Here is a 21,956-nt window from a genome sequence, read left to right as displayed (position 1 = left end):
ATGTAACTGTGTGTGCATGGATGTTTTTGGGGAAAAGTGAACAGTTACCAAGTTATTTAAACCTGGGGTTTTATCATTTGTTTACTACTCTTATTTAAGGTGGAGGTATTATATAGTGTAAGTTAGGTAAGTTAAGAGTTTATCAGACAGGGAAATCATAAAAGCTTGAAATAATAGTTCAGAAAAATTTACAAAAGAACTCGGGGCCCCTACACAGTGTATCGATTCGATTAGGGTCGTACATTTCTACATTGTTAGGCGTGGATGGGGTGCTACATAAGTTATTAAAATAAATGCATGAATATGAACAGTGGTACAACAGCAATGACATTGCTGAATCTGTAGTGGTGGGTTATTGCTTATAAATTATTTCAAACTGACATCACAACGAGTGCATGACTTCCTGTTAATATAATGTTAACGATGCAACACGGGGGGGGGGGTGCAGGACTTTGTCCTCTTCTCTCTCCATGAAATCGAAACTTATGGTGACATGTTATATACTCAACTGTACAGAATCGATTTGAAAGGGTGAACATAAGACATGTACTGTGCGAGCTACGCCCGAAAAAACGGACATACACAGTCAGGGGTGTAATATTAATAATTGGTCATATTTCCCCCTTTATGAAAAACATTGCTTTTACAAGTCGTAATTATATATAACGTGCACGTCGGTAATCACATGACAATACAATTAAACAAAGTAAGCAACTAAATGAGGTTTTGAAGGTAACTGAATTGAAATGCTGTAGCAGTTCTAAGCTATACAAGTTTTTAGATTGGTGTACACAAACGAGACTTGCAGATTAAAGTGTTTACTCATTTATTATGATACCAGAACTATTTATATTATAACTAATTTAATTAAAAATGATACATTGAAATCAAATCAGGGTAGTTGATTTTTTTTTTTTTTTAGATTAATACTGGCCCACAAGAGGGGGAACTTGACCATGAAAACCGATTTTTGTCAAAATGTGACTTCATCTGATTTATATGATTAGGAGTCTGAAACCATACATTTCTTGACTGGAATCACCTGGAAGCCTCAATAGTATTATATTTTTTCTGCCATTATTTTCAAAAGCTTATACAAACGATACACTTCATACAGTGATACACGGGTGTGTAGAGCAATGCCATATGTAATATGGAAGCCATATGTCACATGGGCTGGTGGCCAGATTGGTTTAAGTGACACATTTTTGACAATTTTCAAACGTTTTCTTCTCTGAAACCACATGTACGATTGAGGTGGAATTTTGTACACATGCCCTTGTCAGGGTCCTTCATCAGATGTGTTAATGGCAATATGATTGATGAAACAAGATGGCCGTCATGAGCCAATCAATTTTCAGCAATGGTTTAATTGCATAAGGTGTCATAAACAGCAGTTTTGAACTGCATTGTAATGTGTTAAACTCAATGGTAATGTGTAGATGTATACTTTGCCCCCTGCATTGTTGCTTGCAGCTATATTTATTATTATTTTTATTTCACGGCAGACGCCCTTATCCAGGGTGATATTTTAAAACTGAAAGGAACACAGCCCACCTTTCTGTTGCATGTAAAACTTTAAACTAATGCCAAATGTATCATGCATGGAAGCACCCCCATTATATATGATATAGGCTGAATATATGTTACAAGATGTGCTGGGAGGGGTGATTGGTGTTGCCCAATAATTGGTGTGTTTTTTTACATTTCTTTTATTATGGAGTGTTGTGGGTTTATATTTTCACTTGTTTTATTACTTTTGTTATATTTTTACTTGTTATTACTTCTGTTAATGTTCACTCTTGATTTGCTTTTGTTTCTTCACTTATAGATTTCACTTCAAGGCAGCATTCTTCACAAGGTCTAGGCACTAATTAAGGACACACTTGTCTGATTTGGCAGTGTCCCCCACTACTCTAACTAGCACACCTGTTTAATCTATCTCCTGACCCATAATGAGGAAAACCTGCCTTAAAAGAGGAGTGCAGACAGCAGCAAGTAGGCATGCCTGGGATGGAGAAGGGAACAGCAAGGCAGCCAGGCAGCCTTGTGGAACAGAGGAAGCTGCTGATTGGAACAGGGGAATTGTTCACGGCAGGATAAGTACTCTGATGTTCTATGGGGAAAACTCTCCTTGGTCTTGAATGAGAGTTTTGGTTGATGATTTCTGTGCACCTTTCCTGGCTCCTGGCTGTCTTTTCGTAAAGTGTGGCATCCTGAGGAGAAAATGTAGTTAATCTGGGTATAGATACTGGAAGGATTCTGTACAATTTCTACTTATCTCGCAGGGCTGGTAAGACGGTGTGTTCCACGGTGGTCAGCTGAGCCCGAGGTGGAAAGTAGTGCACCTGTGGAGAGAGACACGCTGGGGAAGAGGATAGCAGAGGGACATGAATAGGAAAATAACATCTGTAGTGTGTGTGGTTTCACTTACCCGGCCTCAACGATGCGTCCCTTCTGAATTTCCTTTCCTTGTTTCTCTCTCCCTTCCCAGGATTGGTGGCACTGCAGAGCCTGGTCCAGAGGCTGACACTGTGGAAGGGGGGACCCCGTGCTGCCAAGCCTCCTGGAGATCCACCAGCTACAAACTTGAATGGACATTCTTGACTAAGACTCCCTTTGGCATATTTGCACCGTACTTCTGGGACTTTGATTCTTGGGGGGGCAAGGCAGGCTTAGCTTTTAGTATAGTTTTATTGGGATTTTTTTTTTTTTTTTTTAGGATTAGTTTGTGTTTGTCTTTTAAACATTTAGTTTTTTTCTTAAGATTGCTAGCGCAATCGCCTATTATTAGAAACGGTTTTCATTTTTATTGTTAGTAATAGGACCTCTAGCCCGGCGGACTTTATGCCCCGCCTGGCAGTCATTGTAATAAACTTGTGTGTAACTCTAAATGTTGACTCTGTGGTGTGTGCATTGGGATCTTGCTAAAGCCTGCCCGGGGAGAGGGGGAATAGTGAGACCCCCTCCTAACTGGAATAAAATAGGGGTGGTGTGGTCGCCCGACGGTGGCAATTGTTCACCCCCTTTGTCATCGTCACATACACAACGTTGTGAGGATTAATACTTACTTGATCGTAGGCACTAATCCCATGAAAGATGTGTTAAGAAGGAAACCATTTTTAAGACATCCAATAGTTTTCAGAACAATGAACAAAGCAACAGCAGAATAAACGAATGAGCTCATGGGCATTGATTTAGTTTACTTTTACAAAATGTGAAAACAAAAGGAAAAAGTTCTGCCTAGGGCCCCCACAGACTCTAGAATCGCCACTGTTGACAACTCTGAAGTTGTCTAAAACTAGAGGAGCTGCAAGAACACTTTCAGGTTGTTGCAGATATTTTCTTTAATACAGAGAAAATGTTACACTCCCACTGTATTGTTGGGCGGGATTAACTACAACTTTAACCAACTGCTAATAGCAAACTACACAACCGTACATAATGGGATTTACATTAAAAATGTGAAGAAAGTGGCATCTAACTCAACCTGAGTGCGAATGAGTACAGTTGTGTAGTTTTCTAGTAGCGGCTGTGTGAAAATGTGTTTTATTCTCTCGCATTGTGCAAGAAAGGAGCTGCGAGAAGGTCATGTTGTGGCGCAAATCGGGTTCGATTTACTACCTTGATAGTTTAGGAGCGTGATTTCCATTCGCAGACATGCCGCTAATGCTTCTACGAGCGACTCGCAGTGCGAACATTTTTTTATTTAATTCTGCTCTAAGTTACACATGTACAATTACACATATGATAAACCCAGTTGAACAGTTGAAACCGGAGAATATCAGAGAATATATTGGCATATCAGAGAAAACGCAGAGACCAGTGTTTCTTATTTAGTTTAATAAAATCCTATGTCGGACTTCAATAATTTAAAACCGGGATGGTGAACCTTTTTTTTTTTAATGGACTACCCAAAGTCTGGTTTGCTAAGTGACAAAGGGTGCCAATGATAAATTATGGATATATAAGTTTATACAGGGGCTAAACGGCAAGTTTTTAATTTGTAATTAAGTTATTAAGCAAACATGCCATTAAAACAAACTGCAATACAGAAAAGTCTAAAAACTATGGACAGATAGAACCATCTCACCCACCCACCCGCCACCTGCATCCACTGCCAGACTCCCCGCAACCTTGAACCCACCCCCTTATCCCTCTGTAAATGTGCAGGTTTCATTTTTGCTCACAGATTATTGTCAATTTACAAATCTAAAAAGCAATAGTAATAGCTTGATCATTTTTGGAATACGTCCCTTTTTATTTTGGACAATGAGAATCTGTCACGACTACCCTCGGAGAGCATGGAAGCAGGGGACCCAGGTGCAGTGCTTGGTCGGACAGGTGCGGGTCGAGTGCTGGTGGATCAGGGCAATGGAGGCTAGACAGAGATGTGGTCGCGGTCACGGGCGATGGTTGTTGGATCAGGCAGACAGACAGGCAAAGGTGAGACAGAGTCGTAGACGGGCAGGAGGTCAAGGGAACACGGGAAATCCAAGGCAGGGGAGTACAGGGCTATAGGGAGTGGACACACAGAAGGCTCAGAGTTGCAGTCATTGACACTGGCAAAACTTTGCCACGACTGAGGGAAGTGAGGGGATTATAAGGGGAGCAGGAACTAGGCTTGGGAGGTGCAGGTTGAATAGGAACAGAGGGTGGAGGCACGAGTGCACAAGGGTGTATGGAATGTAAAAAGACTGAGTGATGAGAGCAGGGAGAAGGCAGGGGAATGGTGGCCCCTATTGGGGATAGAGGGGGGAGGGCTAGGGGACCATGACAGAATCTTTAATCCTCATTCAAATTAAATCAATCCATTTTAATTGTATATAGTGGAACACCATGCCAAAGCATGTCACAAGTAAACATAAGAACATAAGAAAGTTTACAAACGAGAGGAGGCCATTCGACCCATCGTGCTCGTTTGGTGTTCATTAATATCTAAGTGATCCAAGGATCCTATCCAGTCTATTTTTAAATGTTCCCAAACTTTCAGCTTCTACCATATCACTGGGTAGTTTATTCCAGATTGTGACTACTCTCTGTGTAAAGAAGTGTCTCCTGTTTTCCATGTTGAATGCCTTGAAGCCCAATTTCCATTTGTGTCCCCGGGTGCGTGTGTCCCTTCTGATCTGGAAAAGCTCCACTGGTTTGATGTGGTCGATGCCTTTCATGATTTTGAAGATTTGGATCAAGTCCCCACGTAGTCTCCTCTGTTCCAGGGTGAAAAGGTTCAGTTCCCTCAGTCTCTCTGAGTAGGACTTTCCCTTCAGATCTGGAATAAATCTGGTTGCTCTCCTCTGAACTGCCTCTAAAGCAGCAATATCCTTCTTGAAGTGTGGTGCCCAGAACTGTACACAGTATTCCAGATGAGGTCTAACTAGCGCATTGTACAGTCTTAACATTACTTCCCTCATTTTAAATTCTATACTTTTGACAATATACCCTAGCATTCTGTTTGCCTTTTTTATTGCTTCCCCACATAGTTTGGATGGAGAAAGTGAGGAGTCCACATAGACTCCTAGGTCTTTCTCATGCGTTACTTCATCTAGATCTGTACCTCCCATAGTGTAATTATAGTGGACATTTTTGTTACCTGCATGTATTACCTTGCACTTGTCCACATTGAATTTCATTTGCCAGGTGTCAGCCCACAACTGAAGTCCCTCTGAATAGCCTGTGCTGCCAAGATTGTATCTGTTGAGCCACCTATTTTAGTATCATCTGCAAATTTGACAAGTTTGCTAACTATCCCAGAGTCCAGATCATTAATATAGATTAGAAAAAGCAAAGGCCCTAGTACTGATCCCTGTGGAACTCCACTAACAACCTCACTCCAGTTAGAAGCAACTCTTCTAATCGACACCCTCTGCTTCCTATACATCAACCAGTTCATAATCCATCTACTTACATTACCCTGAATGCCTACAGCTTCCAATTTGAGGATCAGTCTTTGGTGTGGAACCTTATCAAAAGCTTTTTGGAAATCTAAGTATATCATATCATATGCTTTCACGTGATCTTCAGCTGCAGTTGCATGTTCAAAAATTTCTATCTCCAAGAATATGGTTTTCATTAAGATGCTCCTCTATTTTCTGTCTAATCATTTTTTCCAGCATTTTACAGGTGATGCAGGTGAGACTGATTTGTCTGTAATTTCCTAGCTCAGTTTTGTCCCCTTTCTTGTGGATTGGTATGACATTTGCTGTCTTTGTTTGTGATTTATTTGTTTTTAATGCTTGTCCCTTTAGTACCTTCTCCTCATTTATCCTGATCTCTCTTAGGGTTTGATGGACTGGTTGTTAACCTGTGGCATGTTATCCGTTTTTTTTTTTTTTGTAAAAACCTCTGTGAAATACTCTTCTAGAACATTTGTCACATCTTGTACATTTTCCAAGATACTTCCATTTTTGCCCTTTATCTGTTTCACTTTCTCCTTTATTGACCTCTTGCTGTTGTAGTATTGAAAAAAGCTCTTTTCATTAGTTTTAGCTCCAAGAGCTGTGTTTCTTTCTATTTCTTCCTCCTTGCTTTCCTGATCCCTTTCTTAAGATCTCTTTGCAGTTCAACATATTCTTTGTATTTAGTTTAATCTCTATCCCTTTTGTATGCGCTATACAACATTTTCTTTCTCTTGATATTTTATTGCATACCTCTATTAAACCATTTTGGCCAATGTCCTCAATTTGCTAAGTTTTGGTACCAACTTCTCCTGAGTCTCAAGTAGTATATTCTTAAAATATAACCATCAATTTTCTAGCTGAATTTGTATCCAGTGTGCTCCAGTCTACCTCTTCTAAGTGTCACCTCATACCTTCAAGGTTTGCTTTTCTAAAATCGTAGACCATTGTTTTAGACTTGCTCTTTGTTATTTGAAAGAATGCCTCAAAGCTAACCATATTGTGATCACAGTTTGCCATTGGTTCTCTAACTAGTGTGCCTCTGGCTCTATCTTGGTCATTTGAAAGTCAATGCATGCATTCTCCCTGGTTGGTTCCTTGACAAATTCAGTTAGAAAGCAGTCATTTACCATCTCGACCATTTCTATTTCTGCTTCTGTAGTCCCAACTCGACTTTCCCAGTCTATGTTTGGGAAATTGAAATCCCCCATTATAACAGCCACATCCTTGCTACATGCAGTCCTGATTACACTGTACAATGCAGCATCTTTCTGAATATCTGAGTTTGGTGGCCTGTAACACACTCCTACTGCTAATCCTCCAGATCTCTTGTTCAAAAGTTTCACCCACAAAGATTCTGTTCCGTTACTGGGATCTAATACAAGTTCTTCTGCCTCAATGTCATTTTTCACATATAATGCTACCCCACCCCCTCTTTGATTTTGCCTGTCTCTACTAAACTGTGTGTATCCTTCCAACTTGTATTCATCCCCATCATTTTCTGTAAGCCATGTTTCTGTCACTCCTACAACATCATAGTCACACGCCAGCACTGTGGCTTCCAAGTCTAACATCTTGTTCCTTATACTCCTGGCATTGAGGTACAAACATTTCAGGACTTTCCTACTAGCAGTTTCCCTTGGTTTTCTTTCCTTAGTGGAACATCTCCCATTGTCAGAGCTCCCTGCCCCCTTGGTTCCTAGTTTAAATGATTCTCAATTTCACTGCACATACGCTCTCCCAATGCATTAGCCCCCCTTCTGTTTAGATGTAGACCGTCCGGTTTGTACAGGTCCCATCTATCCCAGAAGAAAGACCGATGCTCCATAAACCTAAACCCCTCTTCCCTACACCAAGCTTTCAACCACGTGTTAAACTTTCTAATCTCTGCCTGTCTCCCTGGCTTGGCATGTGGTACCGGAAGTATTTCAGAGAAAACTACCGTGGAGGTTCTGCTCTTTAGTTTTGTTCCTAACTCTTTAAATTTGTCTTGCAGAACCTCTGTCCTACCTTTTCCTATGTCATTGGTTCCAATGTGGACCATGACCAGTGGATTCCCCCTGGCTTTGGCCAGTAGCCATGTTACTAGTTTAGGGAGATCTGCAACCTGAGCACCAGGTAGGCAAGATACCATGCGGGTCTCCTTGTCACTAGAACACACTGTGTGATCTACACCTCTAAGAATTGAGTCTCCTACTATAACTACCTCCTTCTTCTGGGGGGGAGTGGGCACCATGGTGCTCTGGTGCTCAACTGCCCCCCCATCACCCTCTGAGCTGTCACTGTCCAACTCAGTGTCCAGCAGTTGGATCCTTTTGGGCAATTCAAGCTCTTGGGGTGTCTCTAGGGGTTGTGCATGCCCTTTTCTGCGGTTACGACCTACTGTAACCCAGCAGTTCTCTATGCTGTCCTGCTCTAATGTCTCAACTCTCCTAGGTTTTGGCATGCACACCATCTCTCTCATGGGCTGATTGACCAATTCTTCTATATCCCTAATACAGCGCAGATGGACAAGCTGAGCCTCAAGATCACGAACCTTGATCTCTAGGATTTCAACCTGCCGACAACATTCACAATCATTCTGCAAACCTGACACTGTAGTGGCCACATGCTTCTAAATGTTACTTTTTTTTTTTTTCTTATACGTCTCTTGGTTCCTGCTGCTAGTCAACTGCCTAACTTTTGTCAGCGAGAAACAGCAAAGCTCTTTTTCAACAGCTGCTTTAAGTAGCTTTTGTCTACGTACCCCCAATTCACACCTAACTGGCCCCACCTGGCTCCTCGTGCAACAGAATTCCTGCTAGTCTTAGACAAAATCTGAATTGACTTCAATTTAGGCAAACTACAGACAATGCTAACGTCAATTAAGGCAAACTGAAAACAAAATGAACAATGAATGAGCAATAAAGAATAAAGAATATGTGCATCATACAATGAATACATAAGTTCAATGTTGCAGTATTGCTACAGTGCAGTAAAATGCATGAATCACATATCATCACGCATTAAGTTTGAAGATTATAATGCTAAAGTACATTTAAAGACCCCATTCAAATCACAATCTACCCCCCAAAAGAGTCCCACAGACTCACCCATTGCCCTGCCGTTACATACAAGAAGTAGAAGTTTGTTCATTTGGCTGCATTAGTAACCCTTCCATATTGTTTTGTGTTTTTTGCACTTGCACTCAATCATTATCAGTGCACCATTTTCAACATATATTTACTTAATATCTACTGCTTTTACATTTTGCAAAATAACTAAAACTGGTAGAATAATATACATTGTGTAGCACTTATGTTTTAAGACAAAAATAATGCAGTGGTATCAATCTACCATGATTACTCTACAAATCAAAGGCATTATTTATTTTTGAGAATTTACAGTTTTCTTCTGCCAAATTTATTAAGTTTTTAAATTGTTAAGAGTGTTAAATATGGAATGATTGTGGCCATTTGATACAGGAAATAACGTTAAACAAAATGCTTCCCCCCCCCCCGTGTGTTCAACAAACACGTCCATTGCTGACCACAATTAATCACAACAGGACAGACAGTTTTTGTCATCTTCCTCCTGCTCCCAGAGTGCCGCACCGCAGCATAAACAGTCATCATAATATTAACATCTTGTTCGTTAAGTGCAGATATTCGCAGTTCTGCATGGATCTGTGCAGCTACACCAAGGAGCGGAGGATTCTCCAGTTCTGCAGAACATGGAACCATGAATATTCAGATAAGAATGTGAGCACTGGTAATTACTGGTTTTCTAAAGTTACAATCATTTTAGACGTTTGAGGGGCGTGCTGGCAAAAAACTAAAAAAAACACACACTTGGCCAACCGACACGGCTCTGCATGCCACAGGTTCGCCATCCCTGATTTAAAACATGGTTATTTGAGTTAAAATCATTTTATTTATTTGCTTTTTAAAAAACCAACCAACCAAAAAACTTTCTGCGGTAAGATTTACCATCCATAATGATTACAGGCAGCACCGGCGAATCGCCAAGAAAAGCATTTGCTGCAAAACACAACATCCTGTGGTGAAAACGCCCTATGATAAACATAGGAGGTGCTAAACCAATGAAAATACATTTTACTTAGCTACACTAGTAAGCAATATAATTAAGCTTATTTTTAAAGCCTCTATTTGCAGATGGGTGATTACTAATCATGAAGACTGAAGATTACCACATGTAATTTTGTTGAAGCGTATATGACTGTATAAAACTCACATTCTTGGGGAAAACTCACAGGCTCAGAAAATCAGTTCAAGGGCCACAGGCCATACATTGACACATATGCACTAAAATAATCAAAAATTAACAAAATATACAGTCAGGGAATTATATACAAATTCCAGAGGAATGTAAGGCACTGATTTATGAATCCAAAATGTTCATGAAATTGACATGTGTTTGTTAAAGGCATTCAGTGGTCTTCACCTCATGGGATCCATTACATAGCTTCATTAGAATGTGTTCTTCTTACAGTATGTATTATTAGATTTCTTTGCAGCCACCCTTATTCAGGACAAATTAAAATATATCACATATTGTTATACAGAATGGCTGTATGTGTAATTTGAGCAATTTAGGTAAAAGTACCTTGCTCAATGGTAGAATACAAGACGAAAACAAGAATATAGGAGAACAAAGTAAATAACATTTGCAACATTTACATAATCGGTTACAGCCATCAAAGGAAGTATAGCTGTAATCCTCTTTTCTTAGAATTGTTCCCTGTGAATACTAGGCTAATCACTACAGTCCTTACTGGATGTTCTTAAACCTTATTAACTTCCTGTATCAAGAGAATGGCAATGTAGTTTGTGTTAAAAGCCTCAACTTCCTGTTTGTATAATGGATGGCATACCAAGGAAAACTATTTAATAATATTCTATATCTAACCCCACCAGACACATATACTCATATACAGTTAGGTCCATAAATATTTGGACAGTGACACAATTGTCATAATTTTGGCTCTGTACACCACCACAATGGATTTGAAAGGAAACAATCAAGATGTGCTTTAAGTGTAGACTTTCATCTTTAATTTGATTGTAATTACATCCAAATTGGGTGAACGGTGTAGGAATTACACACATTTTTAGATGTGATCCCCCCAATTTTAGGGGCTCAAAAATAATTGGACAAACTAACATAATCATGAATTAAATTGTGAGTTTCAATACTTGGTTGCAAATCCTTTGCAGTCAATGACTGCTTGAAGTCTGGAACCAATAGACATCACCAGATGCTGGGTTTCTTCCCTGGTGATGCTCTGCCAGGCCTGTACTGCAGCTGTCTTAGTTCTTGCTTGTTCTTGGGGCGTTTTGCCTTCAGTTCTGCCTTAGAAATCAAAACAAACCAATCCGAGAGATAGCAAAAACATTAGGTGTGGCCAAATCAATTATTTGCTACATTTTTATAAAGAAAGAATGCACTGGTGAGCTCAGGAATCCCAAAAGGCCCGGAAGACCATGGAAAACAACTGTGGTGGATGACAGAAGAATTCTTTCCCTGGTGAAGAAAAACCCCTTCACACCAGTTGTCCAGATCAAGAACATCCTCCAGGAGGTATGTGTATCTGTGTCAAAGTCAACAATCAAGAGAAGACTTCACCAGAGTAAATACAGAGGGTTTACCACAGGATGTAAGCCATTGGTAAGCCCCCAAAACAGGAAGACCAGATTAGAGTTTGCCAAAAAACATCTAAAGAACCCTGTACAGTTCTGGAATAACAGCCTATGGACAGATGAGACAAAGATTAACTAGTACCAGAATGATGGGAAGAGAAGAGTATGGAGAAGGGAAGGAACTGCTTATAATCTGAAGTATACCACCTCATCTGTGAAGCATGTTATGGCATGGGCATGTATGACTGCCAGCTGGTTCCCTTGTATTTATTGATGATGTTGTAACACTCACAGTGTTACACTAGATACTTTAACTAGAGACAGTAGCCTGGCCAGGTAAAAAAACTTCACTTCACACAGTCCTCTGGTTCTATCTCTCCCCCATTGGCTCACTCAAATCCTCCATTGGCCAATCACAGCTTATGCAGCACCTGTTTAGTATATACAGGGCAGTCATAGCTGGGGTGACTCCATTGTTTTTTGCAATCCTTCCTATAGCTTCCTATTTCTATTGTTTACTTTGATCAAATCTATGTAACAGTGCATTCAGATATCATATACTTATTTGTTTCTTGTTTCTATTAGCATTGTTGTTTATGTAGGTGTTTATTGTTTTGTCTAGTGGAATCCTGTTGAGTGTTGTTTTACAGTTTGTGTGTTGGCTTGTTTTGGACTTTCCTCACAACTGCTGCATTCATCTTCATCCATCATTCCTGGATTATTCCGCAAGACCATTGCAATGCTCTCAATTTTTCCAATCAATCTCCTCAACCTTCATTGCTGTTTTCACTGGACTTCTGCTGAGTGAGCTCACTCCATTCTGTTGACATTTATTTTATTTTCCATTATCATTTTCATCAAGACCTAGACATTGTTAATTTATTTTGTTACTTTGCAGCACAGTTCATTTCACCTTTACTTTGTTACTTTTCTTCAACCTGTTCCCAGATGCATTACTGGACTGTATCCATTTCAATCCCATTTATCCCTCAATCTAATTGTTTTCTACATTGTGTGTTTGTTGGGTTGTCTTGTCTGTGGAGGGTCTGAATGTTAGTGAATGTTTTGGGCTCCTGCTTCAGCTCAACACTTTCTTTTTTCTCCTGTTATATTCCCAGTACTTTTCTACCTTTTACCAAGTCCTTTACCATATATCAATTAATATCCATTCTATATACTTATTCTATAGTTGTATAGAATAAGTTATATTTCTTTTGTCCTATATTCTATACTTCACTTACACTCACCTAAAGGATTATTAGGAACACCATACTAATACTGTGTTTGACCCCCTTTCGCCTTCAGAACTGCCTTAATTCTACGTGGCATTGATTCAACAAGGTGCTGAAAGCATTCTTTAGAAATGTTGGCCCATATTGATAGGATAGCATCTTGCAGTTGATGGAGATTTGTGGGATGCACATCCAGGGCACGAAGCTCCCGTTCCACCACATCCCAAAGATGCTCTATTGGGTTGAGATCTGGTGACTGTGGGGGCCAGTTTAGTACAGTGAACTCATTGTCATGGTTAAGAAACCAATTTGAAATGATTCGACCTTTGTGACATGGTGCATTATCCTGCTGGAAGTAGCCATCAGAGGATGGGTACATGGTGATCATAAAGGGATGGACATGGTCAGAAACAATGCTCAGGTAGGCCGTGGCATTTAAACGATGCCCAATTGGCACTAAGGGGCCTAAAGTGTGCCAAGAAAACATCCCCCACACCATTACACCACCACCACCAGCCTGCACAGTGGTAACAAGGCATGATGGATCCATGTTCTCATTCTGTTTACGCCAAATTCTGACTCTACCATCTGAATGTCTCAACAGAAATCGAGACTCATCAGACCAGGCAACATTTTTCCAGTCTTCAACTGTCCAATTTTGGTGAGCTTGTGCAAATTGTAGCCTCTTTTTCCTATTTGTAGTGGAGATGAGTGGTACCCGGTGGGGTCTTCTGCTGTTGTAGCCCATCTGCCTCAAGGTTGTACGTGTTGTGGCTTCACAAATGCTTTGCTGCATACCTCGGTTGTAACGAGTGGTTATTTAGTCAAAGTTGCTCTTCTATCAGCTTGAATCAGTCGGCCCATTCTCCTCTGACCTCTAGCATCAACAAGGCATTTTCGCCCACAGCACTGCCGCATACTGGATGTTTTTCCCTTTTCACACCATTCTTTGTAAACCCTAGAAATGGTTGTGCGTGAAAATCCCAGTAACTGAGCAGATTGTGAAATACTCAGACCGGCCCGTCTGGCACCAACAACCATGCCACGCTCAAAATTGCTTAAATCACCTTTCTTTCCCATTCAGACATTCAGTTTGGAGTTTGTCTTGACCAGGACCACACCCCTAAATGCATTGAAGCAACTGCCATGTGATTGGTTGGTTAGATAATTGCATTAATGAGAAATTGAACAGGTGTTCCTAATAATCCTTTAGGTGAGTGTATTTCACACATATGATGTCCCTGAGTTTGCAGTTTGTCACCCTTGCTGACGTAGTTTAACTGTTTATAAAGTGGGCCACTGCTTAACAGTGATCATTACAATGTGACTGCTGACAAAAGCAGCAGGATGTATTCTGAAGTGTTTAGGGCTAAATTATCTGCTCAGATACTTCAAAACTCATTGGACGGCGCTTCACAGTGCAGATGGACAATGACCCGAAGCATACTGCGAAAGCAACCCAAGATTTTTTTAAGGCAAAGGAGTGGAATGTTCTGCAATGGCCAGGTCAATTACCTGACCTGAATCCAATTGAGCAGCATATCACTTGCTGAAGGCAAAATGCCCCAAGAACAAGCAGGAACTAAAGACAGCTGCAGTACAGGCCTGGCATCATCTGGTGATGTCTATGGGTTCCAGACTTCAGGCAGTCATTGACTGCAAATGATTTGCAACCAAGTATTGAAACTCACAATTTAATTCATGATTATGTTAGTTTGTCCAATTACTTTTGAGCCCCTAAAATTGGGGGATCACATCTAAAAATGTGTGTAATTCCTACACCGTTCACCCAATTTGGATGTAACTACCCTCACATTAAAGATGAAAGTCTACACTTACAGCACATCTTGATTGTTTCCTTTCAAATCCATTGTGGTGGTGTACAGAGACAAAAGGATGGCAATTGTGTCACTGTCCAAATATTTATGGACCTAACTCTATATGAGTGTATGTGTCTGGTGGAGTTAGATATAGCATATTAAATCTTTTTCCCCAATATTTGAGGAATATGGACATTTCATAGTTTGATATAATGTCTCATCTTTCCACAAAATTCCACAAAGTCTACCATATTCTAAGTTTTAAAAGCACCTGACTGGGGAGAATTTCATATATCATATATCATATATACCTCAGTTTTCAGTTACTCATTCATCATACATTGTATTAAATTAAAATGATTAATATGTATTTGTAAATGTGAGTTGTAAATGTTATCATTATGATTAGTAGTAGTAATTTAGCAAACACTGATATCCAAGGCAACTTCACTGTTTCTAAAATATAACATACAATATACTGCACAAACAACACTTTGCACTTACCTCTGATGCTACCTTCTATTGCTGCTTCTTTGATCTGTACTTATTCTTGCACTTTAAATCTTCTTACTGTAACTGCTTCCCTACCATTTGTATTTATACTCTGACCTCATTGTACAAAGCACTGATGTAACTATTACCATGCTCTGCTTTTACTTGAAATATTACATAACAGAACCTTGCACTGTATTTTGTACTAGATTTTTGTTTAATTTGCATTGATTAGGAACTCATATTGTAGTTCTATGTTTTAGTTATTGTTATATGTTTTGTGAAATGTATTGAAGGGCATCGGCTAAAAAAGGCAACATCACTACAATGAATACATTCACACCTTACAGGGAATTAGTGTAGGAGAGAAACTCAAGAACATAGGAACATAAGAAAGTTTACAAACAAGAGGAGGCCATTTGACCCATCGTGCTCGTTTGGTGTCCACTAGTAACTAAGTAATCCAAGGATGCTATACAATCTATTTATAAATTTTCCCAAATTTTCAGCTTCAACCACATCGCTGGGGAGTTTGTTCCAGATAGTGACAACTCTCTGTGTGAAGAAGTGTCTCCTGGTTTCCGTGTTGAATGCCTTGAAGCCCAATTTCCATTTGTGTACCCGGGTCCGTGTGTCCCTGCTGATCTGGAAAAGCTCCTCTGGTTTGATGTGGTCAATGCCCTTCATGATTTTGAAGACTTGAATCAAGTCCCCACGTAGTCTCCTCTATTCCAGGGTGAAAAGGTTCAGTTCCCTCAGTCTCTCTAAGTAGGACATTTCCTTAAAGCCTGGAATAAGTCTGGTTGCTCTTCTCTGAACTGCCTCTAGAGCAGTGATATCTTTCTTGAAGTGTGGAACCCAGAACTATACACAGTATTCCAGATGAGGTCTAACTAGTGCATTGTACAGTTTTAACATTACTTCCCTTGTTCTCAATTCTACACTTTTGACAATATACCCTAACATCCTGTTTGCCTTTTTTATTGCTTCCCCACATTGTTTGAATGGAGAAAGTGAGGAGTCCACATAGACTCCTAGGTCATTCTCATGCATTACTAGTTCTATTCCTCCTATAGTGTAATTATAGTGGACATTTTTGTTACCTGCATGTAATACCTTGCACTTGTCCACATTGAATTTCATCTGCCAGGTGTCGGCCCACAACTGAATATTATCTAAGTCCCTTTGAATAGCCTGTGCTGCTGAGATTGTATCTGCTGAGCCACCTATTTTAGTATCATCTGCAAACTTGACAAGTTTGCTAACCATCCCATAGTCCAAATCATTAATATAGATTAGAAACAGCACCCTAGTACTGATCCCTGTGGAACTCCACTAACAACCTCGCTCCAGTTAGAAGCAACTCTTCTAATCGACACCCTCTGCTTCCTATACATCAACCAGTTCATAATCCATCTACTTACATTACCCTGAATGCCTACAGCTTCCAATTTGATGGTGTGGAACCTTGTCAAAAGCTTTCTGAAAATCTATGTATATCATATTATATGCTTTCACGTGATCTACAGCTGCAGTTGCATGTTCAAAAAACTCCAATAAATTTGTAAGACATGATCTGCCTCGTCTAAACCCATGTTGACTATCTCCAAGAATATGGTTTCATGCAGATGCTCCTCTATTTTCTGTCTAATCATTTTTTCCAACATTTTACAAGTAATGCAGATGAGACTAATTCGTCTGTAATTTCCTGGCTCAGTTTTGTCCCCTTTCTTGTGGATTGGTATGACATTTGCTGTCTTCCAGTCCAAGTGTAATTTGGAATATTGGACTGTTGGAAAGATCCCATCTGGCCCAGGTGATTTGTTTGTTTTTAATGCTTGTCCCTTTAGTACCTTCTCCTCATTTATCCTGATCTCTCTTAGGGTTTGACTGGACTGGTTGTTAACCTGTGGCATGTTATCCGTTTTTTTTTTTTTTTGTAAAAACCTCTGTGAAATACTCTTCTAGAACATTTGCCACATCTTGTACATTTTCCAAGATACTTCCATTTTTGCCCTTTATCTGTTTCACTTTCTCCTTTATTGACCTCTTGCTGTTGTAGTATTGAAAAAAGCTCTTTTCATTAGTTTTAGCTCCAAGAGCTGTGTTTCTTTCTAGTTCTTCCTCTTTGCTTTCCTGATCCCTTTCTTAAGATCTCTTTGCAGTTCAACATATTCTTTGTATTTAGTTTCATCTCTATCCCTTTTGTATGCGCTATACAACATTTTCTTTCTCTTGATATTTTATTGCATACCTCTATTAAACCATTTTGGCCAATGTTTTTTGGTCCTCAATTTGCTAAGTTTTGGTACCAATTTCTCCTGAGCCTCAAGTAGTATATTCTTAAAATATAACCATCAATTTTCTAGCTGAATTTGTATCCAGTGTGCTCCAGTCTACCTCTTCTAAGTGTCACCTCATACCTTCAAGGTTTGCTTTTCTAAAATCGTAGACCATTGTTTTAGACTTGCTCTTTGTTATTTGAAAGAATGCCTCAAAGCTAACCATATTGTGATCACAGTTTGCCATTGGTTCTCTAACTAGTGTGCCTCTGGCTCTATCTTGGTCATTTGAAAGTCAATGCATGCATTCTCCCTGGTTGGTTCCTTGACAAATTCAGTTAGAAAGCAGTCATTTACCATCTCGACCATTTCTATTTCTGCTTCTGTAGTCCCAACTCGACTTTCCCAGTCTATGTTTGGGAAATTGAAATCCCCCATTATAACAGCCACATCCTTGCTACATGCAGTCCTGATTACACTGTACAATGCATCATCTTTCTGAATATCTGAGTTGGGTGGCCTGTAACACACTCCTACCACTAATCCTCCAGATCTTTTATTCAAAAGTTTAACCCACAAAGATTCTGTTCCATTACTAGGATCTAATCTGTGTTCTTCTGCCTCAATGTCATTTCTGACATATAATGCTACCCCACCACCTCTTTGATTTTGCCTGTCTCTCCTAAACTGTGTATATCCATTTCACTTTTCACAATTTTAATTGTCAATTTAAATTGGAATCTCTCTATGCATGAACCTATTCTTACTCCATCTAGTACGGATAAGCCTGAATCAACCTAGTTTACAGAAGATACAGTAACGCTCTCTTTCCATTTTATACAATTTTACTAGTTATTTAATATATAGGATGAGACCGAATATTCAAAAATTCAACTACTCATTAAAGATGGCCACTGTCAACAAGTGAATCTAACATTCGATAGTTTAAATAATAATAATAATAATAATAATAATAATAATATTGATTTTATTTTAAAGCCTGTACGGTTGATTGGCTCTCTATGTAGCTGTAAAGAACATTGACAGGAGGGTGGGATTTGTTATTTCTTGTCTGTGATTGGCTGACAATGACAGATCTGCGCGACTCCACCAATGTGACCGGTACAATTCTGCAGATCTGCGCAGATCTGCGGCGCTACAAGAACATGACTAATGGCTTCCACTCAGAGAATTTTTGTTTGGAAATAAATTAAAACACTGTGAAGTGTATAATATGTGCAGTGCAATTAAACTACCACAAATCTACAGCTGTTATGTTTACCCACCTAAAAGCCAAACACCCTTCTGCGACACTATGACAGAAAAGGAAAGAGGAGCAACAAACTAATATTATTAAAACACACACAGCCAGCTATTGCTGTATATTTTGTTTTCACTGGAACTTGAACGTACAGGTATGTTTCCGAATTGATGTAATTAAGTTGTTGTGTTAGATGAGTATTTTAAAATAAAGTTCAGAACTTCTTGCAATTGCAAAATTGTCACATTGCATTATTTCGCATTTAATGTATTTTTTGTTAATGCGTTTCCAAAATATTGCAGCAGAGAGTCGTGGCGAGCTCGTTTCCACTCGATGACATTTTGGAGCTGCAAGTTACTCTGATGTATTTATTTTACCGTAATTATCACCTCATATAAACTGCTGTGTGTTTTGATCTGAAACTACCAATTAGCGGCTTTCACAGACGCTGCTGCCTGACAATCCTCTATTCTGATTGGCCAGGACTGGAGATGGAAGAATCCAATAACCAAGACCCAGTTTCCAGTCCTGTGAGTCGCGACAGTACAGTTTGTCTTTGATGTGTGTAAGTGTAGAAAAAGATATCAGTTTATCCAGTGCGATTTTAGCAGAGCGGCAATCAACAGTTGTCAGATGCCCTCTGGGATTTCTTGTGTCTCGTCTTGACTTTTTACCTGTTCAGCTCTTTCCCCGCGCACCCCACAGTTTGGGAACCCTGGACTAGCATATAGGGATGTTACGGTTATGGAGTCCGAGGCCCTAGGCAATTGCCTACTCTGCCTATAGGTAATGCCGGTCCTGTCTCCCATTGTCAGAGCTCCCTGCCCCCCTGGTCCCTAGTTTAAAAGATTCTCAATTACTCTGCACATATGCTCTCCCAATGCATTAGCCCCCCTCTGCCAGTGTAATAGCCCCCCCAAGAGTGGGAAGGGTAAATTGGTGCAAACAAGAGAGAATTATTAATAGAATAAAGGCAGACCACCTCCCTCTGCCAGTAGTGGATTGTTTCTAGTGGTTGGACTGTGTTTGATAGGGTGTTTTGAGAATGATGTCGATAACACAGGGGTCTGGGGTTAGATCCCCATCCACTCCCATATACTAACAAACCATGACCAAGTGAAAGATACATTGTGTGAAAGTAAACTGTAAGTGTTCAGCAACATTGTAGTTAAAAGGTTTACCTGAATAACTTAATAATCAGATTGCATTTGAAGTTAGTTTAATTGCAGTGATTTCTGAAAAAAAAAATGTAGGGTCAAAAAAGTTGCAGAAAATTATTGCTTTGAAACGCATCACCCAACAGCACTGCCTTCCACCATACTTCAGGAAGGAATAAACTGGTTATTAAATTACTGGTTATTAGCCGTTATTAAAGTTTTATATAAACTGTATTATGTTTTATATTAATAATAATATGCAGACCAAGCAAAGTAAATGTATTATGGTAGCAACAACCATTTTGCAAGTTGTTCAGGGCATACCCTCTAGACATTCCTGTCAATAATAGAAAGGATCAAACTGCAGAGAGAGAGAGGGCCCACAGCTGTGTGTTAAAAGTCTGTTTGTGGACTTAATCATTTCTCCAGATTTTTGTTAATGAGCGATTGACAGTTGTTAAATGACGACCGTGGGATCGGACCTTTCCTAGTATATCAAAGGAAGACAACTGTTCTTTGGATCCCACACCTCTTCCGAGGAAGACTACCATGAACATTACAAGGGTCAGAAATCTGACCTCAAGATAACACTCTGGCAAACCCCCAGTGACAGACCCTGGCCACAGACCCACATATCTTGCAATGTATAAAAGGTTGTCCACTTCTGCTGTTCAATAAGTCTCTGCTGAGGTAGAGTGCTTCCATGTTGGGCCCCTTCCAGGCCTGGCATGTTAAATAAATACATTTATCATCTATGCATCCAGACTGGGTTCTTTGTTTGTACTGTGGACAGCTTATGTCATGCTACTGCTTGGGAGTGTCCTTGTTAATTCAATTACTGGAGATGGCTAAAAAAAGACAGGGTAAGCTGTGTGTGCTATATATATTCACAAGAGTTCACTTCAAATTAAATTGCGTAAACTTGTCTAAAAATAGTATGGAAAATTTAAATAATGCACATACAGTGTGGGGAAAAAAATATTTCATCCCCTGCTGAATTTGTTCGTTTGCCCACTGACAAAGAAATGATCAGTCTATAATTTTAATAGTAGGTGTATTTTAACATTGAGAGACAGAATAACAACAAAAAAATCAAGAAAAACGCATTTAAAAAAAGTTATACATTGATTTGCATGTTAATGAGGGAAATAAGTATTTGACCCCTTCGACTTGTTGGCAAAACCCTTGTTGGCAATCACAGAGGTCAGACGTTTCTTGTAGTTGGCCACCAGGTTTGCACACATCTCAGGAGGGATTTTGTCCCACTCCTCTTTGCAGATCCTCTCCAAGTCATTAAGGTTTCGAGGCTGACGTTTGGCAACTCGAACCTTCAGCTCCCTCCACAGATTTTCTATGGGATTAAGGTCTGGAGACTGGCTAGGCCACTCCAGGACCTTAATGTGCTTCTTCTTGAGCCACTCCTTTGTTGCCTTGGCTGTGTGTTTTGGGTCATTGTCATGCTGGAATACCCATCCACGACCCATTTTCAATGCCCTGGCTGACGGAAGGAGGTTCTCACCCAAGATTTGACAGTACATGGCCCCGTCCATCGTCCCTTTGATGCGGTGCAGTTGTCCTGTCCCCTTAGCAGAAAAACACCCCCAAAGCATAATGTTTCCACCTCCATGTTTGACGGTGGGGATGGTGTTCTTGGGGTCATTCCTCCTCCTCCAAACACGGCAAGTTGAGTTGATGCCAAAGAGCTCGATTTTGGTCTCATCTGACCACAACACTTTCACCCAATTCTCCTCTGAATCATTCAGATGATCATTGGCAAACTTCAGAAGGGCCTGTACATGTGCTTTCTTGAGCAGGGGGACCTTGCGGGTGCTGCAGGGTTTCAGTCCTTCACGGCGTAGTGCGTTACCAATTGTTTTCTTGGTGACTATGGTCCCAGCTGCCTTGAGATCATTAACAAGATCCTCCCGTGTAGTTCTGGGCTGATTCCTCACCGTTCTCATGATCATTGAAACTCCACGAGGTGAGATCTTGCATGGAGCCCCAGACTGAGGGAGCCTGACAGTTATTTTGTGTTTCTTCCATTTGCGAATAATCGCACCAACTGCTGTCACCTTCTCACCAAGCTGCTTGGCCATGGTCTTGTAGCCCATTACAGCCTTGTGTAGGTCTACAATCTTGTCCCTCATATCCTTGGACAGCTCTTTGGTCTTGGCCA

The 21,956-nt window shown here is 40.1% G+C and overlaps 1 protein-coding gene across 1 annotated transcript in view; it reads left to right on the top strand.

Moving 5' to 3' along the window:
- Positions 1–21,956, top strand: part of LOC136718253 (excitatory amino acid transporter 5) — a 49,051-nt gene that overhangs the window by 541 nt on the left and 26,554 nt on the right. The gene's annotated exons all lie outside the window — the stretch shown is intronic.

The sequence above is a fragment of the Amia ocellicauda genome, chromosome 22 (genome assembly GCF_036373705.1).
Source record: "Amia ocellicauda isolate fAmiCal2 chromosome 22, fAmiCal2.hap1, whole genome shotgun sequence".
Lineage (NCBI taxonomy): Eukaryota > Metazoa > Chordata > Actinopteri > Amiiformes > Amiidae > Amia > Amia ocellicauda.
This window is presented reverse-complemented; position numbering and strand designations above follow the sequence as displayed.